At 55.8% G+C, this 7,753-nt stretch overlaps 1 protein-coding gene across 1 annotated transcript in view; it reads right to left on the reverse strand.

Annotated features, from left to right (window-relative positions):
- CORO2A (coronin 2A) overlaps positions 1-2,553 on the reverse strand; it is a 53,973-nt gene extending 51,420 nt beyond the window's left edge. Inside the window, exon 1 of the mRNA XM_042963361.1 lies at positions 2,463-2,553. The gene's annotated coding sequence lies outside the window, so the exon portion shown is untranslated. The remainder of the gene's footprint in view (positions 1-2,462) is intronic.
- Between the last annotated feature and the right edge of the window lie 5,200 nt (positions 2,554-7,753).

Below are 7,753 nucleotides of genomic sequence, written 5' to 3' on the forward strand. Positions count from 1 at the left end.
TGCCTGCTGACGTTAGTCTTGTGGTCTCTCCTCTGGATGGACCACACTGCTTCTACGTTGGCCAGACGCTGGCAATGTAAGCTTTAGTGTTACTATTTTTTAAGCTGTACTTTTCAAATGAAATGTTTATTAAACCTCAGATAAAACACCAAGAGCTCCACTATAAGAAAACTGTTATAAATATCAGCATTACATTTATCATTCTACATAGTTACTTCCTTGGGGTAAAGTCCTCAAAGTAGAAGTCTAGGGGCAAAGGGCAGTTAGGATCATTTTCACAGACTTTTGTAACAGGCTGCCAGATTGCCCTGCAAAATTAAATGCTGCTGGAGAATCCCCACAAAGAGGTTTAACCTTTTGCATTTATTTTTGCTAATTCTATAGGAATAAATACAGGCTGCTTTCACTTACCATATACATGGTATGCGTTTCCTAACAAATAAACAAATACTCTGGTCTTAAAATCAGGATCCCTGGGCTTGGCTACTAGTTTGCTGTGTGAACTTTGACAAGTCACATCCCCTCTGGGGCTAGGGGATGCCTATCTAGACAAAGAGGGGTTTGGAGAGATGATCTCTTAAGATCCCTTTCCGCTTGGATATTCCACAATTCCACAGTACATTTTCAGTTATTAGCATAGGATGACTTTTTAATAGCCAGAATTTGCCATGCCCCTAAATCAGGCCAAAATGGGTGCCTCTTTGCACTAGCTGAGCAGGAAAACAGAGCCCAGATCATACATACCTAGAGATGAGAGGAGACTTAGGTAGCACTTAAGCGTGTGCATTGGAGCTACGTTCGAGTGACAGCACATATACTTAGTCTGTTTTTACAAGGGGGTAATAATACTCATTTGTGGTCTAGCTCCAGGTTCTGTGAGGCTCCACCATGACCAGAAGGCACAGTCACGGTCACTCTCAGTCGGCCTGAGAATCCCAGACTTGCAGTCAAAGGTAGCTCAACTCCAGCAAGTGCTCACCCAGTCTCTGCTCACATACCTCTGATGACACAGAGCTCACCACCTGCCCAGGCAGCCTCTCCCTACTTTTGGCAGTAAGAAAGCTCTTGGGCGGGGGGCAGGTCACGAAGTGGACGAGAGAGACCAGACGTGGTTCTCAGAAACTACTCCTTCAGTCAGGGCAGGCAACAGGAGAAGATGGGGAAGAGGCACTGGAGGCAGGGAGGCCTGGAGGGGGGCTTCTCTGGCCCTTCCTCTCACTCCAGACCTCTAAGGCAGCTGCTAACCCAAAGGTGCTCTAGAAGTGCAGGGAATGCAGGGGACACATTCCAGTCCTGATGCAGGTGGGTTCTGAACAAGCCCCAGGCTGACCACTACTTGCTCTGGGGCAGACACCTCAGCTCCTGCCTCTTGCCTTTGCGCGCTTTGGCTCTGGCAACAGAAAGAGTGCTGGGCCTGGGGCTGGTCAGCCTGGAAGCGAGCAGATTTAAGCCAAATGATACGCCCAGGGTGGAGGAAGAGGAGTAAGATGTGATCTGTAAGCCCAGAGCAGGACGAGAAGCTTCCTGCTGTTTACAGCTAGTAAGATCCCCATCATAAGAGGTGTGCAATGGGGAAGCAAGACCTTCCAGAGGGGATCTTACCGAGGCACTGAGCCAGAGGCCAGAGATCTTTTTCACCCGGAGACCCTAGAGCCACAGTCCTTCATACACATACTCTGTCCCAGACCCAACCCCACCCAGACACAGCTCTCTCGGCACTGTCACGCCTCTGAGGTCCCCCCCCCCCCCAACGTGATCCAGCCCTAGCATACCTGGTGGGGCAATGGAAGGGGAAGAGGACGTGCCACTCCATTCTCTAAATCCAGGTAGGTTCATGGGTCTAGCCCAGGCAAGTCTGCAGCTGATGGTCCCATCGCCCCCCAGTGAGGCCTCCCCCCAGCAAGGCCGACTTGGCGGGCCGACACTGACCGCCCCACCCTGCACGCCCAGGCGGGCTCCATAGGTATCTCCGGCGGTCGCCCCCTCCTGTTTCCCGTATGGGGAAGCTGAAGCCCTGCAGGTCACCTAGTCAGGAGGGGGAGAGTCCAGACAGGGTTCCAGAGGGGCACCCAAGCCACAAGGGAGGCCTGTTGGGACCGGCTCGCCACACCCAGGGTGAGCGGCCCTCACAGCGGGCGGGAGGGGTGGGCGGGTGCAAACGGTGCAGATCCCGGCCCCTCAGCCGTCGGGAGCTTGGACCTCAGGGCGGCCTCTCCCAACGGCGCGGCGCGGAAGGAGCCACCATTGCGCCCGCTATCCCAGTGGGGAAACTGAGGCCTGGAGAGGGCTGGTGCTTTGTAACCTCACGCGGAGGTGCTGGAAGTCTCGCCCCCCGCGCCCCGCCGGGTCCCCCGCGGCTCGCCCAGCCCAGCATCCCTCCCAGGGCGCTGCAGCCGGGAGGCGCAGCGCGCACACATCGCGTACCGCGAGAAGGCACGGCTGGCAGCGCGGGGCCGCCCTACCTTGATGACGGCAGCGCAGGTGGCGGCGGCGGCGGCGGCGTCCGGCTCCGGCTCCGGCTCCGCGCTCCTCACCGCCCGCCGAGTCCCCACGCGCAGCTCCACCGCCTCTTTCCCCCCGCGGCAGCCGGGAGGGCAGGGCCGATGGGCGGGGCCGGGGCCCGGCACTAGCCCCGCCCGTGCGCCCCGGGTCCGGGCGCACCCCTCCTTCCCCACCCTCCGGACCGCGCTCCTGGCCCGCGGGGCTGGTCTTGGGGCGCGCGCACGCGCACAGAACAGGCGCGCACACGCCGCAGAGATTGGGGCGGGCTGCCCGGCGACCAGGCGGAGGCTGGGCCCCGGCGGACCCACCCCTCCCTCGCTTCACGGCACGGGGCAGGGGACTCGACTCCCCGAGCCTCCGTTTCCCCCTAGGTGAAATGGAAACAGTAACTGTTCCTGCCTTCGAGTGCTGTTTGAGAATTAGATGAGACGACTTAATTTACCGGCCGGCAAAGTGAGCGCACAGAGCCCCCCACCCCCCCCCCCCCCCCCGGGAGTGGCGCTTGGTAGACCCCGGCTGGTAGAGAAATTCTTGAGGCTTCCCTTTCGGCGGGGACGCAAAGAGCAAGCAGGGAGGGAGGTTCTGTAACGGGAGGACTCCGTTCTCGCGGCAGTCAGGAGGGGGCGCTGCCGCCCAGGCCCGCTGGCTCTCGGGTTCTGAGCACACTAGGCAATGGGAGATGGTGAGGCCCCTCCTTTTAATAATACTACCACCTAACACTTACTGAGACAGGCACTGTGCTAGGCACCGTAAATGAATTACCTCACCTCACCGTCATACAAGCCTATGAGGTTACACTATTACCAATTTTACAAATAAGAAAGTTGAGGCACAGATTAAGCACCTCGCTTAAGATCACGCAGCTATTAATTCAGCCCCAGGCAGCACGGCTCCCAAGTCCAAGCTCATAGCCACTTCACCACAGCAGCCCTCTTGAGAAGAGCTCTTTGTTTTGTTCAGTCGTGTAACCCGGAGCACCTAGGAGCACCCTGCTCAATTTTTGAGTGAACGACAGAATACTGTGTACTTTACATATATTATTTCATTTAATCCTAGTAACCCTTGTATTTAGCCGCTATGATTACCCCCATTTTACACGTAAGAAGATTGAGACTTAGAGTGGCTAAGTAAGTCGGGGCTCGGGGATATATCCTTGGCAAGAATAGCCAGGGCCAAAGCCTGCAACTTATTCAGTTCACTGGGCCACTGTCCCATCCAGAGTCCCCTCCCCACTCCCCCCCCCCCACCCCTGCAGTGTGGCCTTCAAAGCCAACCCCCCTGTGGCCCTGACCCAGGCTTCTCAGAGCTGGACTATTCAGTAGTCCAGCGGAATGCGTGCTTCAGGTATCAGCAAGAGAGTCAAGATATTTGATGTTTCAGAAAAGCATATGGAGAAACCAGAATGTTGTAGGAGTTCCTTATGGCTCAATATTGCCTTTATCTTTAATTACTCCTGGTTGTGGGCACCACAGCCTCTCCAAGGCTAAGGCATCTGAATGTCCTAATTCATCTCACCTGCATTCCCCCCATCTCCCCCACACATACCTCTGTGTCTTTGCTCACATGGTCCCCTCTGCTAGGAATTCTCTTCCTGTATCATCTCCCCCTGTCTAAACCGACACATCCTTCTTTCCACGTTCATCACCGACACACCTCCCCAGATGCCCTGTGGATGAGCCCTCCCAGCCTTGTGCCTGCATTTCTCCATCCTGTGCCATGATGATGGGTGGCTGGGACTGTTTGGGAAAGGCTGGTTTGACAGCGACCCCTGGGGGCCATGGGCATATGGACTGATAGAAGTCATTGGAAGCCTCTGCAACAGACACAACCTGGGATCCTTTCTGGGGATGCTGCATGTGTGTGCACCTGTGTGTGTGTGGGGCAGGGGGAGGGGGTGGTGGTGGTGGTGGTGTCCTCATTCTCCTGCTCCTTCCCTCCCCCAGCGCTGGTCCATTTGAGGAAGGCTAACCCTTGATCATCTTCTGAATTGCACACATGGGGAAACTGAGGCCAGAGCAAGGGTAGCCTGCCCAGGGGCCCCTAGTTAGAAAACCACACAGTAGGTTTGGCTTCAAAGTTGGGCCCATCTGCCAGCACCTTACATTGGGCCTTATTGTTGATTGGGATAGCCAGGAGACCAATGCCCCCTTCCTTCCCTATATGTCAGCATGGCCAGCTTTGTTTAATCTACTGTGTTGGGTAAATGCCTTGTAAAGGACCAGACTATATGTGAGGAAGGGTGGCAAATTCTTCATCTACCTGCCCTGCCTGGAGCTTTCTGGGCAATATGGCTCATGCCCTGGGAGATTGAAATAAGAATGAGGGAACAGGGGCACCTGGGTGATTCAGTTGGTTAAGTGTCTGACTCTTGATTTCTGCTTGGGTCATGATCTCACCGTTTTTGAGTTCGAGCCCTGCGTCGGGGTTCTGCGATGGCAGCATGGAGGGAAAAACTGCTTGGGATTCTGTCCCTACCCCTCTCTCTATCCCTCCCTTGCTTGTGCTGGCACTCACTCTCTCTCTAAACAAAACAAAACCAACCAAACAAACCTTTTTCTTTAAAAAAAAAAAAAAAGAAAAAAGAATGAAGGAACAAAGAGCAGTGCCTGAGAGGTGAGGTTCCAAGTGTGGAGGATAGTAGCCCTGAGTGCAGGTGTTCTGCAGAAGTCAGTGTACATCCCCCACTTTGGGGTGGAGGTGGGGGGAGTCTTCCAAACAGCTCTCCAGGCCCTTCCTTCTTTGAGGAGACCCTTTATTCTTGGCAATATTGCTCCAGGGAGGTTCCCTGAGTAACTCCTGTCCCCTCCTCTACACAATGCTTGGGGCCTAGTGTCTGCTTTGAGTGGAGAGGTCCCATCCCCTGGGGTAGGAAGGTGGGGCTGTGAGGGATCAGATCCTCCAGCCCTAGAAGGCAGCAGCCCCTGGGGATGGGGGGGGCGACAGCTGTGGTGCGAGGCCAGGAATCTGACACCAGGGGTGGGCCCCAAATGCTCTTTAGGAAGAAGGGGGAGGGAGGGAAGACAGCAGCAGCAGCCACAGCCCTTCTCGAGGTGTCACCCACCCCCCACACCCCCATCTCCACCAGTCCCTGTTAGAGCCTCCCTGTCAGGTGGACGGTTCTTCCTTCCATCTTCCTTTGCCTGGAGCTATCCCACAGGGCCCTACATCACTCAGGGAGCTATAGGCCGGGCCTGCTCTTTCCATTGAATCCTTCTGTGTTCTAGGCTCCAGGGACATTGAGGTGAGCTGGAACTAACCCTCCCTAGTCTTACATTTAGCACCTCTAAGGCTTGAGCATGACTTAACACTTAGCAGCTGTGTGACTTTGGGCAAGTTAGTTAACTCCTCTGAGGCTTCATCTCCTCATTCCTAAACCGAGTTTGGCCTGGGGTGAGCAATGCTCCAGGACAGGCAGTTCTCATTCCTGGCTCCAGCATCTCATTTTAGGGCTGGAGGAGGCCGGAGCAGACTCGGTCCTGTGATCTCCAACCCTCCTGGTGTATCAGAATGCCCAGGCCCCACAAAAGGCTCTGTGTCGGCCTGGCACCAATATTCTTTAAAAGCTGCTTAGGTGATTCTGTGGTGTAAACCAGAGGTTACAGTGCTGGGTCAATGGCAAAGCACCTGCCTTCCCCCAGCCCAGGAGGGGCAAGATGTGGTGCCCAGCTCTGAGCAGAGCTTCTCTGCCTGGGGGTGGGGAGGGGAGAGGAGGAAGGGAGAAGAGGGGACAAAGGAAGAAGGGTGAGAACAGGCAGAAGGAGGAGGGGAAAGAGGAGGGAGGAGGAAGAAGAGGGGAGGGAGAGCAAAGAGGCAGAGGAAGCAGGGGAGAGATAGGAAGGGAAGAAGGGAGAGGGGTGTGCCATTTATCAGACAGCCCCTGTCTGATCAGGGATTGTTCCCCACCCCCCCACCCCACCCCCTCCCTGGTTGGGGAGGGAATTTGAATTTCAGGGCTGGAGCTGAAGGACCAGCTGGGCCTTTCCTGGAGCCTTGGGCCTTTTTGAAGCCCTCTGGGTAGTTTTTCTATAAAAAGGCAACTCCCTGCTGCTGGTGGTGCTTTCCTCTTGCCAGGAACCAGCTCATCTCCTGGGAGCTCTGAGAGGCTAGACCCCTTGTCTCCCCAGTGATAGCCCTTAAAGGGTACAGCACCCAGCCTGTTGGGGGTGCAGCTAGGACCCCCGCCGGCCACCATCACGCCTCACAGATGCCCTTTGGTGGTGAAAGGATCTCAGCAGAGGTAAAAGTTCAGCAAAAATGAGGAAGGTTATCAAGACACTATGTGGAGTGTTAATGGGAAACCCGGGGCCCTGGGGTCGGCTAGTAGCCCATGTCATGTGGGAGGAAAGAACTCTGAGTGCCTCTTCCCCAGAGTTGTGTACACGGTGTGGGTGAACTGGGTGCCTGGTGCACCAGTCCCTCTAAGTTCACACTTGTGGGTGAGCAGGCCGGTTCCTGGTCCCCAGTGACAGGAACCTCTGATCAGAGCTGGAAGTTTCCTGCTGGAGAACCACACACCCACCCCCCCACCCCCACTCCTTCCTGCCAGAGACTGCCCAGCTTGAGCCTGTACTGACACAGTGAAGGGTTTGTTGAGAAATGGGCTGCCCAAATCACTTATACAGCCTTGACTCCCTGCCTAGAGGGGAATGGGGGAGGTGGCAGACTGCTGAGGAAGGGCCCGGAAGAACCCAGAAGAACTGAAACTGAGTTCCTGCATGCAGTGGGTGCCAGAAGAGACAGCTCTGACTTGGTGACAGGCTATAGCTATGTCCCTCTCAACACCTCTTCCTCACCCTCCAGCCACCCATTTTTCAGAGAAGAGGTGACTCTTCTTGCCTGGGCCTGTGAAGTTGGTAGAGGGAAGCCAGCCGTTGGGTGCCTGACCCAGGGTTCTCTGCCCAACACCCACACCAAGTTCCTTTTGGTACAGGCAGGGGTTTTCCCTGGGAACCTCTTCCCTCAAAACGGGCTGTGAATGGAGAGGAGACCACAGGTGCAGGGCTCAGGAAAAAGGCCTTGGTAGATGGGAGCTGGGCCTGGGACAGAAGCCTAACCAACACTGGGGAGGCATTGTCACCCAGGAAGACACACCCTGCATGCATAGGACCCTAGCTCCTCAGGGACCCAGGAGGGGGGCTGGCCCTGCAGAGACATCCAAGGAAACAGAATCCACGGATGTCCCACACCGGGTAGGCCCTAGTGATGGGACACCCTGGAGACCTGGGCCCACCCAGGAAGTTGGTTACTGGGA

The sequence above is a fragment of the Panthera tigris genome, chromosome D4 (assembly GCF_018350195.1).
Source record: "Panthera tigris isolate Pti1 chromosome D4, P.tigris_Pti1_mat1.1, whole genome shotgun sequence".
In the NCBI taxonomy this organism is placed as follows: domain Eukaryota; kingdom Metazoa; phylum Chordata; class Mammalia; order Carnivora; family Felidae; genus Panthera; species Panthera tigris.